The following is a 13,884-nucleotide window of genomic DNA, read 5'->3' as shown; positions in this document are numbered from 1 at the left end:
TCGGTCGTCTTTGTGTTTTTGCCTTTCGCCAAACGTTCTCCTCCAATTTGCTGAATGAAGGGCAGCAGAAGCGGCGCAGTGATAATCAGAGTAATGGGCAACATCCGACGTCCCTTTGCTGTCATTTAGAGGCTTGTGACCTCTGATGTGTCCAGTCACATTGCCATCTGCGAGCAACTGAAAGCTCCGTTAATGACATGTTGCCACTTTAGTACCTTCAGTTATGGTCTGATAGGAAATATTGAGTCTGCCCGGTGACCTCTTTATCTGCACATGTTTGAAAATGGGAAGTCATTTGATTTACATCCTCTCACCCTTATTGGGAGACCATTTGCAAAGGTATGTAAGTTTGTAATTTCTTGCTATGGACTATTGCATGAAAATAGCATTTAGCATCAGTGACTGGCATTAACACGCAGTAGCCACAGCTACAGGAGCAATGTGGGTTGTTAAGGGTCTTGCCCCAGGACACAAATGCGGGTTAGCAGCGTCTCACCGTGCTCTCCACTCACCCTCCACAGTCGCCCGCTTAACAGGACTTGTCGTGCCTCCTGACAGCAGTTTGGGAAAAGCCGCGTTTTGCATCTTGAAAGCACCTCGGCGAGGGATAACAACGTGCGATCACGCATGGGGGAGGACAGAGGGTGCTGGAAGGAGATAATTGATGCAATTCATGGGCATCACACTTTGCTCTTACCGTTCGCAGAGTGCAGGCGTCACAAACCTGTCACGTGGTGCTTTAGAGTCCGAGAGTGCTGCATAATCGGGTACCTTTGACATTGGACTGACCTTGGGGCAAAACAGGTCTAGATTTCAGTTTCAGGCAATCTGCACCTTTCTATTTGATCAACAAACCGTTGTGCATCTGACCGTTTGCACCACTACAAGCATGTTTCAGAATGTGCTCTTGTGTGTCCCTTTGGGCCTTTTTCGCAAGACCCCCCCCCCCCACATTTCTCCCCCCCTCCGTGGTGGTTTCTGTCAACAGCTGTCGGAGAAGCCCTTGGTGAAACGGCAGTGGAACAAACGCCGTGCTTTCGGACGGGAGGATGTTTTCCAGGTACTCATCTACTGCCCTGCAGCAAATGATTGGTCTCAAAGCCCACTTATTGATCAGCGTCTTCTCTTCCAATAGGTCGTGTCTGCTCTGCTGTGTGTGTGTGTGTGCGCAGCCGCTGCCTGTGTGCTTGTGAGGGTGTCAAGTCAGTTTAAGGACAATCGGCAAAGGGAAGACTATTCGCGTGGCTGGCAAAATTTCCTTGTGAATTTCCAGCCTTGCATCCTCGAGGGTTTGCTCCCCTTTTGCCTGACGAATCACAGATGTAAATTTGTATTCATTTTGCCCGCTGTTCATGAAACAGAACAAAAGAGGACTAACGCGTACACCCTTTTGGCATTAGCATACCTCCTCCACTCCTGTGAGTGTGAGGGGCCTCGGGGGCCAGGCGGCCTCGTGCGGTAGCGCGCTGCATTGCAAGTTCACTTTCTACATGAACTAGTTCAAAGTTCAGTTCACAAATTTTAAAATGAACTAGTTCAGTTCATAGTTCAAACTTCAAAATATTTGAACTAAGTTCACAGTTCCAACTAGTTCAGTTCTTTTTTTTCAAAATGATTGCCACAGCCCAAAACCACAGAGAGCAATTATTTGATCAGTTTTAACAGAACATTCTCAAACACACGCTGCTTGAATGGTCTTTTTTAAATAAGGAATAAAAACACGACAGTTTTCACTAAGGTGCAAGTGTTTGCAAAGAAAGGTCAGATTCCTCCCATCCTCACCGACCTTGTCAGTAACTTCATAAAACTCCTTTAAATTATTATACGCCGTCTCTTTGCTACACGCAGCTGTCGCCTCCATGCATTTCTCTTTTTTTTTTGATGACGCGACGCTGGTGGCTGGTGTTGCCAGATCGGGTGTTTTTTCCGCTACTTATTAAGGCGCGTTTACGGTGTGTTTTCTATAGGAATCTGGCACCCCATTTGAACGACGTTAACCTGAAAGAACGCGCCGTTCACAGACACCGGAATGAACGAGTTCACAGTGACGTTAATACAGTACGTTCAGTTCACGTTATGAACGAGTTCATGAACTATCGCTCAATGGACGCGTTCAGGCACAACACTGTCCGAATGAATCCCTGCCCGAGCGCCGCCGTTCCCCAAAGGGCCTACAAACTCTGCTGCCTGTGTATTGGCTGGCTTGCTTCTCGCCGGCTTGTCTCGCCGCCATAAAACCACATTTAGATATAGATGGCTACCTACTGGTGACCTTCCATCGTAAAAGCCGTTTGCGGAGTCCGATATCTGTCTGTTGAATGTGAAGCCCGGGCCAGAAGGTCGATTTGCTTTGCAAAAAGAACGGGACGGAGGCGGGCCGGCACAACCTGTCTTCACGCTGAGCCACGCTAGTCGTCTCTCTGCTTCAGTTTACACATTCAAAGGACAAATTCGAGAGCGTTTTTTGTTTTAGTTTTGACCGACACGCAGCAGATAAATGAAAACCTCTCACTCGAACTCAGCTTAGAGATGAAGATTCCTGCGAGTCGTTCAAAAAACAAAAAACACAACAAAAAACTGCACTTCTGTCTTGATGGATAAGGTAGCACGATCCAAATATTGGGGCCATTATCCACTGTGTGAAAAATGCCTGGCTGTTGCAGCTGCTCCGGCTTCCAGTCAATATTTGGACGGGGGAAAGACGCACATTACCGTGTTAGACTCTTCACTCTGGGAACAAGGGTAACATTACCTCAAAATGTGTTCTCAGAAATTCTCACAAGTAACAACGGTCACATTTGCTCGGTGCCATTTCCAATCAGACCTCACGTCTCTGCGGCTCTTCGCAAGGTTTCATGGACTCCCTGAGCGCTGTTCATCCTCGTTATTGCAGATGCTGTTTGCCATCATTTTTTGGTGTTTTTACAACCCAAAGGGGAAACTGTGTTGCAGAACGCACAGCCAAGAGAATCAACATTACAAATAGTGTGTGTGTGTGTGTGTGATATGATGTTTTTCAGCGGTTGGTTTTGGGATGAGAGCCGTAAGCTGAACATGTTCCAGATATGTAAGAACAGGCGGGAGGCAGATTTGGCAACAGTTGTCCAGAGGGGCCGCTTGCAAAGTGCACACTTTAATTTGATTTGACGGGATTATTCGTGATGTTTGCCACACACACTGTTTCATAGGTGATGTTTGCCCTTTGAGCTGTTTATATAATCTTCAACGCCTTATGACCTGGGGTGATCCGCATGTGTGCTGACTGAATTGAACTAAGTCTGACCTGCAGTCAGATTCAATTTAAAGAGAGATTTGCGGGGGGGAAATCTGGAGAGAAAAAGGTCAATGGCAAGGCAGCCGATGCGGTTATACCCCAATTTTAGGGCCTTGCATGGGTCAAGCTGCAAAACTGCGGGATCATACATAGACTATATTGTCATTTCATTAGACCCTTACCTGACAGTTTAAAGCCTAAGTCTCTCAATCTTGCTTGGTTGGAGAGAATGGCTGTAAAGTTGTCTTCCTTCTCTCCAATATAATAAGGCGATATTGCAATTGGCTTGTGGAAAATACATTTGAGTATTCTAATGGCACTACAATGGGTATCTACAAAATTAGACTAGACCAACCAAATCTGGAACACCATGGGCAAAGCGGTAATATAATCTTCCTTCATGCATCTCTAAGCCTCTCTCGTGCAATACAGTTACTTTGTATCTGTGAGCTTTGACTATGCTCTTGAGAGAGCCCAAGCCACACTCACACACATCATCAAGGCATCGCCATCACTGTCCAAACAAAATATGCACACAAAGGTTTTTTTATTTTTTTTATCGCAGATCCTTATCCAAATATTTCAGATAACCAGGCCCGAGCTCAAAGTCCTGCCTGACTAAATGCACCTCCTGACTGAGGTAAAGGATCCCTGCTGACCAAAGGCCACGGCTCCGGTCCATCCAGGAAAAAAGGAAAGGCGTGTGAATGTGTGCGTCAGAGTGTCACTGAATAAACACGACCAAGCCGCCGTTCGTTGGCCCCGCAAAGGGAGCCATATCCGTCTTGTCGATGCGTCTTAACAAATAACATTAGTAATTCATGTCTCTCTCTCTCTCTCTCTCTCAGGGTATGCTGTGTTCCCCCTGGTCGCATAAGCAAGAGAGAGAGTCCCATCGCCTCTGGGAATCATTACAAGTGTATCTGTCTGTGAGTGAGCTTGCTTAAAATGGTCAAAACCGATTCCGTCTTTGTTTTCCTGAAATGTCACAGTCTTCATTCCTGCGTATTAAAGGAATAGTTCAACATTTTGGTAAATATGCTTTCTTGCCGAGAGTAGGGTGACAAAATCAATACCCCTCTCATATCAGACTGCTGTTGGAGACGTGGTAGCCTGGCCTGGATTCCTCTGGCAAGGTAAGCGATAAGTGCACGTTCCAAAAATGTTGAGCTATTCCTTGCATGCTACTGACACCTTGGTACTGGGTCATGGACACCCTGGACTTAGACAGCACCACAAAAAAGGTGCAAGAGCACAACTTTCATGATTGTACACAATAATAGGAGAAAAGAATCACACCGAAGAAAGAGTTCAGGGAAGAATAAACATTGGGTAAATCCTTGGCAGCCACTAGCGGAGCAAACATTTTCCAGAGTTTTGTCACCGACGTTTAATATTTAATATTATTATTATAATTACCCCTTTCTGTAAATACTACTTCAGTTCTTCCCACTCTGTCTCATTCGTCTCTTCCTCTCTTTTAGAGTTGTCCAACCCTGGGAACTTTCAAGGGGTTGGGGGAATGGAGGAGGGGGGGGGCGGCTGAAGCACGATGAAGACGCCAGATTGGCCAAGAGGCAGGAACCACTCTGACATGATTGGCTGTGAGCCTGGGAGCCTGTGCGCAGAGTTCCCTCCTCATTCCAGAGAGCATCAGTGAGCAGCGGAGTGGGACTCGCTGTGTTGGAGATGCACACCGGATACTTTTGTTTGTTTTGGTTGCTCTGATTGGGACTCGGAGCACCGCGCGGCAGCCCAGGAGGTGGATAAATAACCCTCTTGCTGGAACTTTTTTCAAAAAGCTATTAAGTAAGTGCAATTATATTCCTTATATCATCTTCTTTCCCCGTCACTCGTCTGTTGTCAGCCCAAAAGCTCTTCGTGATACTGCTTTGTGGAAAGTGACACATCATAACACATGCATGTCCGTGTGTGCACCCAGGTGAGTACGTGCGCCGGATCACCGTGCACTTGCTTTTGCTGTGTTTTTGGGGGATGTCGCCTCGGGGCTTCAGAGCAGGGGACGGTGCAGTGCGACTTCACGGTGACCGACTGGCCTCATCTCCAAACTTGTCACCGCACTGCTTCAAGTTGGCAGAGCGGCTCAAGGACTCCCCTCTCCGAAATCTCCCGGTGTGACTTTCAGGCTGCGGGGTGGTGGTGGTGGTGGTGGTGGTCGGCTATAAATAGGCCTGCTCCAAATTGTGCTGCAGTCACACATGAATTGAGACAGAGCAGGAAATGACACTGTCATTGTTTGTGTTTGAGTCGGCAGCACTTGGATCCCCTCGACAGTTAAAGTCAAATATAATGTCAAAGTCAAGTGTGAAGGCAACATGCAACATACTGGTGTCGGAGAAAGAAGTGAATTCAAAGGAGATGGACTCTAGGTGCAGACCGAGGGTGATGATCTGTGTGTGTGTGTGTGTGTGTTTGCTTGAAAAGTGATGGGCATGTGTCAGTGCTCCCCTTGTCAAACTGTGTCTGACACCTCTGCCGTTTAGTCAAATAACAATTTGCCATTTGCTTATCAATTACTAATCAAAGTGGCTCCGGCAAAGCAAGAGGGGGACTTTCGAATTGTCAAAGGCGCCGGTACGTCACACAGCGTGGTTTGCAGCGTGAAAGTCCGACCCTTTCACAGCCCGGGCCCACCTCGGGAAAGCTTTGTTTCCCACTTTAAAGATTGATGCAAGAGGTTTTGCATATGATGTCCCTCCTGCCCTTTGTCGCTTCAGCGGGGGGGGGGGGGGGGGGGCAATGAAACTACTGCCTGATTTTCTCCGAGCTCCTTTATTGCGATGTGGAACACAGGGAGCCTTGTGTTCTACCTGACCTTTACTATGCAAATATATACTGTAAGCCTGCCAGCAAACGCTGCACTCCACCTCCACGTGGACGAGTCCGCGAGGTGAGAGCGCAACACTGAGCCCATTGTTGCACCTGTTTGCCACCTGAGATACAGGCAGTCGTCACTCACGCTGAGACTCTTCCTCCTCCTCCTCCTCCTCCTCACCTCGGGTCCTTTAGATGCATCTGAAGGAGCATCTCCAGCTCAAGTCATATTAGGCTGGACCATTACTTTTTAAAAACAGCACAGCGTCGGAGGAATAGGGTTTATGGAGCAGACAGTACGTTTGTGTCCCCGTCGTTGTTTTGCCCGAGGTCTCTTTTCGCCGAATCAGTGCTGCTGATTCGCCAGCCAGCGTGAGGGGAATGGGAACAAAGAGCGACAACGTTGGCTGCAGGCGCCGCACGGGGGGGGGTGGGGGGGGGGACATGGAGCACCTGTGCCGCTCCCCGTGCCTTAGTATCGGTCTTCTGAGGACGAAGAGTCTGCTACTCTGGGGGATGGAGTGAGCACTGTTGCTTTCGTGAGTTTTTCCCGGAGAGGTGGAGGGCCAGGGGTCAAGTCTCAGCGGACGACTGCACTGTTTGGCGCCGACAAAGTCAAATGTCACACGTTTCCCTGAGCCATACTTGGCATTTTCTAAGTGGGAGTTAATGGAAAATTATACCATTTTGGGTTCCCCCCCCCCCAAAGCTTATTTATTACTGTAATAAAGGCAGTGTTTGTTTTCCCCTGCTTCTCTGGAAGGGGATGGTATGCAAAGGTCCTGCAAAGCACTTTAACTGAGGCACCGCAATATGCATGCGTGCACACAGACGTGCACGCACAAACGCATATGAGTGAGCGGTGCCAAAATGCATATTTTTAATGAAATCTTCGTTCCCATAACAATGAGCAGAGAAGCCTCTGTGCACTCGGTGCTTTTAGAGGCCATTCTGGGACTCTGCTGATCTGATGAACTTCAGTTGCTGGGCTTGTTAACTGATTGTAAAAGTCCTTTTAAAGAGATAAGCATCAACTGCGTCTGCTTTTACATTTTTAACATGAAAAAGATTTTGGGAATCAAGAGCGTTTGGTTTCTTGGGTAAAAGATATTCCCTCCAGGTGTGGGGTTATTGTTTTTAAAACCCAAACGTTTGCCCTTTGTACCTTAAAGGGAGTCTGTTCCAAGTCCACGCCCTTAAAAGGCAACACCGTAGGCACGCCATGAACTCACCCCGCGATACAACTTATGAGACATGTGCAAAACATGCAAAGAGGAAAAGATCTTCCCGTCTTCCTCTCGGTCCTCCTCTATCCCTCGGTAGAGGCACCAGTAAACAATGACCTTCACCACAGCTGGATGGTATCAGGGGAACCACAACACCGTGTTTACTACAAAGCCACGATGTCATGGTCGGCGGTAGGGCAGATAGCTTTCCACGGACCGGACCTTTTCCTTCTCACACAATCAATCACGCAGCGCTACAAGACACACCCATACGACGAGGAGCATGAATTCAAACTGCAGCGGCATCTGTGCACGATTGGCTTTTGTTACGTTAGGCAGGAAGAATGACCTCCAAGGGACACGGGAGAGGAGGAGGAGGAGAGGAGAGAAACAGCTGGGGCCTGGTACTTCCCGTAGTGTTCCTGTTGTTGCACTGGAAGTCCTGTCATTGTGTCTGTGGAGGAGCAAGCGTACGTACGCACAAGGAGTGATGTGCCCTCCCTGGGATTATGGAGGGAATAAGAAGAGGGCTACGTCTCAAGAGAGAGTGATGTCCTCTCTGTGTGCACCACCCACCACGACAATTTACTCGCATGCCCAACACACCACAAATGCTTCTGATGCTGATCCTGATTCTGATTGACCAGCAACACAACTTTCCGTAAACAACTAATGACATTTTCTGTGTTTGGACCGGCTCACGGAAACGTCGTTAAAGCTGTCAAAGAGGAAAGACGAGATGTGGACCCAGAAACTCTTTGTGCCCCCGCTTCAAACAAACCAAGGGAGGGTCCATCCAGCACCATTGGGACGCTCAGAACCGGACAACATCACATGCAGTAGTCGTTGTTGACCAGCCTGATTCCACTGCTCGGAGTCAGCGCGCATCGCAGATTGATTGTAGTTAATCTGCCTCGGACAGCTAGTGCTTGTGGAAAGAAGGAGTGAATAAACATAAGGCGGTGGCACATGGCTTATTTGATTTGTCCCCCCCCCCCCATTGCAACAGACCCAAAAAGGACTTTGCAGCGAGCCTGTACCTCCCTCTGATTGCCATCCTCGGGGTGCTTCCATTCTGCCAGCAGACCCGCGGCCTTCTTGAAGTGGAAAGAGTTGTGTTCCTCCCCGCGTTGTGTAGGACGCTGTGCACCGCTCAGGTGAAACCCGCTGAAGGTCACAGCCTCAACGCACCTTTCCCCCATACCGTCGACTGTTTCAGGTTTCTGCATTGAGTTATGGTCGCCCTGCATTGGGGTCGAGGTGGCTCCAGAAAAGAAATGGTTTTGTTCATCCCGTAACGCCGGCATCATCACAACATTTGTCCGCCCACATCAATTGTGCGATGTACTACGGGATCAACCTCACTTATTTCCTCTCAGAGGCGCATAGCGAAATGTGCCATCATTTTCTCACCCTCCCTATACCCCACCTATCTGTTATTTATCTTTAAACGGATGGGCTCACTCCACACACACACACACACATAGAAAATGGTTGCCTCCTGTCGTAAAACGTCACTCTCCGTTTTGTTTCCTCACTCCTAGTGCCTGTTTTCCTCACCACAGTGGGTGGAGGAGAATTCGGTCGGAGTCTCAGGGTCTAATTCACTGTGACCATCTAAGGATGTCGGCTCACAGGCCTCTCGGGCCGACCTAAATTAATCTCACAGCCTCATGACATGTTGATCTGTAGCATTGAGATGCGTCTCGTAAATCTGTCAAACAAATGATCGAGTTAAACAATAGAATAGAATAGAATTCGTATTACTTTACTTAAGACACACGGTTTGAGCTTTTGAGTCAGGGAAGTTTCATTCACTGCAATATTGGTTTGTTAAGGGGGAAGTAGGCATTATCTTTATATTACATTCAGAAATAATATAGCTTAAGTAGCCCGGGGGGGAGGAAGAGTTAAATCTGTTGGGCCATTTCACTTGACTCTGAGTTGGCTGAGTTGATGAAGCGCATCTTCTTGGAAAATGTTTGGTTTTACAGTTTGTCTTTAGTTACTTCGACAAGATGCCAGCATTTGTGTGCTTTGATGCTGCTCCAAGCAGCACATGTGATCATTGCAGAGAATCAGCTATGCCCTCCTAGCATTTCTGCCACTGGAAATGTTTAATAAAGATAACAAATATGCAATCAGCCCTCCTCATTTAATCCAACCTCATGAAACATGAGGATATGAACCCTCCATCACACTGCTGGGGAGTCTCAGCAAATCAGCGGGTCGACGTTGTGTTACTGGATTTGAAAATATGTTACCTAATTGTTACTGTTGAAATTGGATGATTTCAGCAGGTTACTAACGTTAAACACACTATAAAGTCCAAAAGACAAAAAGAACAAGGTTAAAATGGTTAATAGAATAATTGAGATTGTATGGGTTAATACTCACATGTAATAGGATCAACTTGCATGGCTAGTTATAACTTACATAGACTTTCTGTGTTGAGAATGACTCTGCTGGCAATGGTTTGTAAAAGTCCGGGTGTGTGCGTTCACATGGAAGAAATTCAGCCTTTTAAAACATTGTGTGAGAGAAAATGTCAAAGCAGCCAAATTCACTGGAGACAAATTTCCCCCCAAAGAGAGAAAATAATGTTGGGGGAAACTTGTCTATTGTACTTAGGCACACTAATGTGTGTCAGTATGGCAAAACTTAAGTTTCACAATAACATACTACATATCATACATTGATAACACAATAACAATCATTATATCTTCCAGTTTGACCCACAGTAGAGGAAACAAGAAAGAAGGCTCCAACACGAATGCATTTGTGTTTAGTTTGGTACTGTGTTCACATATGGGCAATAACGGCTGAGGCAGTATTAGTCAGGCTGTCACTCATTCTCCAACTAGCCGGGTCATTAGAGGGCCAGGAAACCACTAGGACCGGGTTTGCGATCTTTGCATCAGGCGGCGCGGCCGTGTTCAGTCAGTCGTCTCACATTGAAACGCTCTTGATGAGAGCGAGAGGCGGGATGAGGCGGGATGAGGCGGGATGAGATGGGCCTGCTGTGTCCTGTGCAGATAGAAATGAGTCACCACCAGCTCTGCAGGGCCTACACTTGCCTTTGGTCAGTGATGTCATTCGCCCGTAGTGGGCCATGTGTTTGAGAGAAATGGGATGGGAGACAAGGCCTCGTGTGTGTAAGAGGGATAGAGAAAAAAAAAAGAGTCTCTTGGTTCAGGAAAACAGAGAAACTCGTCTGAAATGCTTACGAATGTGCAATTTCATATCAGCATGATGTGCTTTATGTGTACAGTGCCAGCTACTATGGAAACAATGTGTAGTGCAAATTAAGATTAACCATATATCTTGAGAAACGTGTTTATATTAAACATATAAAAGGACAGCACATGTTGGTGTAAGCTACAAAGACACAATAGAGGCAACAGCAGCTCTCTGGAGACCTCTGCTGGCCCTTCAGAGCGACACACTGTTTTCACGCACAACTCCTGAATTCTCTTATTTTTTTTAAATGTAGTAGTTATTATGTTGTGCTATTTCTGATCATTTTGGTGATCTGCCATTTTTAAATAACACACCAATGCGTGCCGTATCCGCAGACACGGCACGGTGATCCAGAGCAGGCTGTTTAACTGGTCCTCGGTGAGTTAAACTGGTGCTGGAACAAAGGGCGGCCCCAATTACCAGCCAGGGGCAGGAAGAAAGAAGTAATACAGTTTTAAAGGCCACAGGCAACAGTCTCTTTCCTCCAGTTAGCCTCGAAATTGGCTCTTAAAATATGTCACAGTAAAATAAGATATATATATATATATGCTGTACCAGTTTTTTTTTAGAAAGCTCACCTCTTCTACATGTGCAGCTTGACAATTCAGATGATGTGGAATTATTTTGACTGGCAAATTTATTAAAATATTCCAGTGATGTTAACCCTGTGAGACTCAAAGCCTTAATCTGTTGCAGCTGCTGTCAGACTGATAATTCAGACACATTTCTGTACAAAGCCGTGCCAGGTGCATCTCTACAACATCTCCTGCAGTGCTCAGCAGAAGCAGCTTTGAGGTGTGCTGCAAGTTCACATCGACACAGTCAAATCGACCCGCTCAGAATAAGACTTTTAGATTGTTTTTTTTATGCCATAGGCTTCATCATTTAACTGTTTTCTTCTTTAATTGTTTAAAGGTTATTCGTTCAGCTGAAGTACTTGGAAAGAGTTCATCAATGGATGAACAAAATGTTACTAGAGGTGTGGGGGCCAATTCATATCCTCAGGTTGATGTTATTGTATTTCCATCCCCGGTCCACTTGGTGCGAAATGGTTTTGAGCCGCTCCAAAAGGGCTCGTCATTGTCAGCAGTGCTGCACCAATGAAATGAAAAGGTAATTAAAGTCAGTTGTCTTTGCTCCAGCTATTTTCAATTTATCCAGACTCAAGAGTGAATTAGTGCTTCGACATGCAAAGCAAATGATCAAAAGGACATTGTTGAAGTGTCAAGAATAAGGACTGTCCTAATCCCGCCTGAAACAGAGTGACATCACACCTCTGTCACGTGCAGGTTTCAGCCAGTTGGTGTGTGCGCCAAACGTTCCCTGGCATGCCTTTGGGTCTTTGTGCCTGAGTGTGTGATTGTATTGCAGGAGGTGACAGCCCCCCCCCCCACACCCCCCCCCCCCTCTGGTGGCTTGATCCCAGCTGACGTGTGTGATGTATGGATGGAGGGATTGCTGTGGCACTTGGTGGTAGTCCTCTGTGTGAAGCAAAGGACAAGGTCAGCCGAAGAAAGAGGACGGGCCTGCTGAAGATCTGCTGCTCCCTGACTAGTGTCTCCATGCAGAGGACAGCCGAGACTCGTCTCTGTGATTTCCACCAGTGTGTCTTGCATGCGTGGCACCACTTGGAGGAGCCACTGCTTTGTTTGGGCTCAGTCGGGAAGCCGGTTGTTTTCCATTCGTTGGTCCACGGCTAGAGGGGCCCGTCTTCCTTCAAAAGAGGTTCAGCAGTGATCTCAAGCTGCAATCAGTGATCACAATACAATTACCGAATCAATAGGTTAATCATTTGATATGCCATAAGAGGGAACTCCTCAGGGTGGAAAAATCCACTCCAGTCGATGACATTGACTGGATAGAGGCAGCAGGGAGCTTGCAGAGACTCTGGATGCAGTGGAAACACTGCGATGTGGCGCATTTATTTCAATTTGAAGAAGTTGTTTAATGATTGCATCATTTCAGTATTTACCAGGATGAGCCATTCATGCACGATCCTCAGTGGCTTTCTCCACAATATTAGTTTGACAAATTTAGCCCCCCCCCCCCCCCCCCCAAAAAAAAAGCCTACTTAATTAATATGCTCGATGCAGATCCGTCCACAAAGGGAACAAAAGCGACCGGCCATTTCAACAAAGACACAGCGTCGGCACATCTCAGCTGATTGAATGGCTACAATAAGAGGCCGAGATACTTTTGAGTGAGTATTCAATAAGCATCCGTAGGGGAGCTTAACAAGAACGAGGAGACGTTTAGAACACATTAGATGGCCGTGACCTTCTGCTGCCGGGTGAGGAGAAACCACGGCTCTGCTCACGTTTGGCTCCCTCGCCTCATGTGATCACACGGAACCAACTCCCATCGCTCTCCTAAAGATGGCAGGAAGTTAATTGAAAAAGCCAACAGAGAATGTATCATGAGGCCAGGTGGCAGGTGTGCACCCGCACAGGGGCAGTTTTTATATCTGAAATCCGTCAGATTGGAGGGGCGGGGGGGGGGGGGCTGTAGGTCCAATCGCACCTCACGTCACTAATTCTTGAGCCCAGACAGAAATCAACCCCCTGTGGTTTGCGCTGCGGGCACACGCCGTGCCACACTGATTCATCGCACACAGAGGGACACACACACACACACACACACACACACACACACACACACACACACACACACACACACACACACACACACACACACACACCAACAACAACAAGGGCTTCCTGCCTCTAACACACAACATATCACGTTTTGGGGTGGTTCAATAACTACACGTTCCGTCTGAAACAAAAGCTGTGTGTGAATGAACGACTTGATAAATTTGAAAGTATATCCTTGTTTTAATGAGGAACTTTAGTGCAGAAGCAACGCAACCGTTGAATTATGAAATTATGGAGAAAAAAATTAAGAAATATTTAGAGCCTAATACTGAATACTTTTATGTATTCCACACAAATACACATTACAGCCATTGAATCGATACTCACTCTGCAGGCAGTTTCTATCAATTCAGACTTTCAGAAAATACGTTTTATCATCAGTTAAAACCAAACATCTATGTATCACCATATGTAAGTATACGATCTAAAGTGTCATGGGACTGGTTATGAAAAATACATTTGTGTCACAGTGAGTGCACGGATGCATGAATGATCTTTGCAGCCCAGTTCACATTGATGCGGTGGCTAAGAGTCACAAAGCATGCGTGGTCGACTGCTGCAGTTTCAATTGAGAATTTGCATGTTTCAACCGCAGCTTTCAGGAGCCTCCAATACAACAAGGTGAATAATTATGGCTGGCTGAGATCAAGAGCAT

This window comes from Pungitius pungitius, chromosome 5 (genome assembly GCF_949316345.1).
Source record: "Pungitius pungitius chromosome 5, fPunPun2.1, whole genome shotgun sequence".
Taxonomy (NCBI): Eukaryota; Metazoa; Chordata; class Actinopteri; order Perciformes; family Gasterosteidae; genus Pungitius; species Pungitius pungitius.
The sequence above is the reverse complement of the archived record's forward strand: the minus strand, read 5'-3'. Positions refer to the sequence as shown.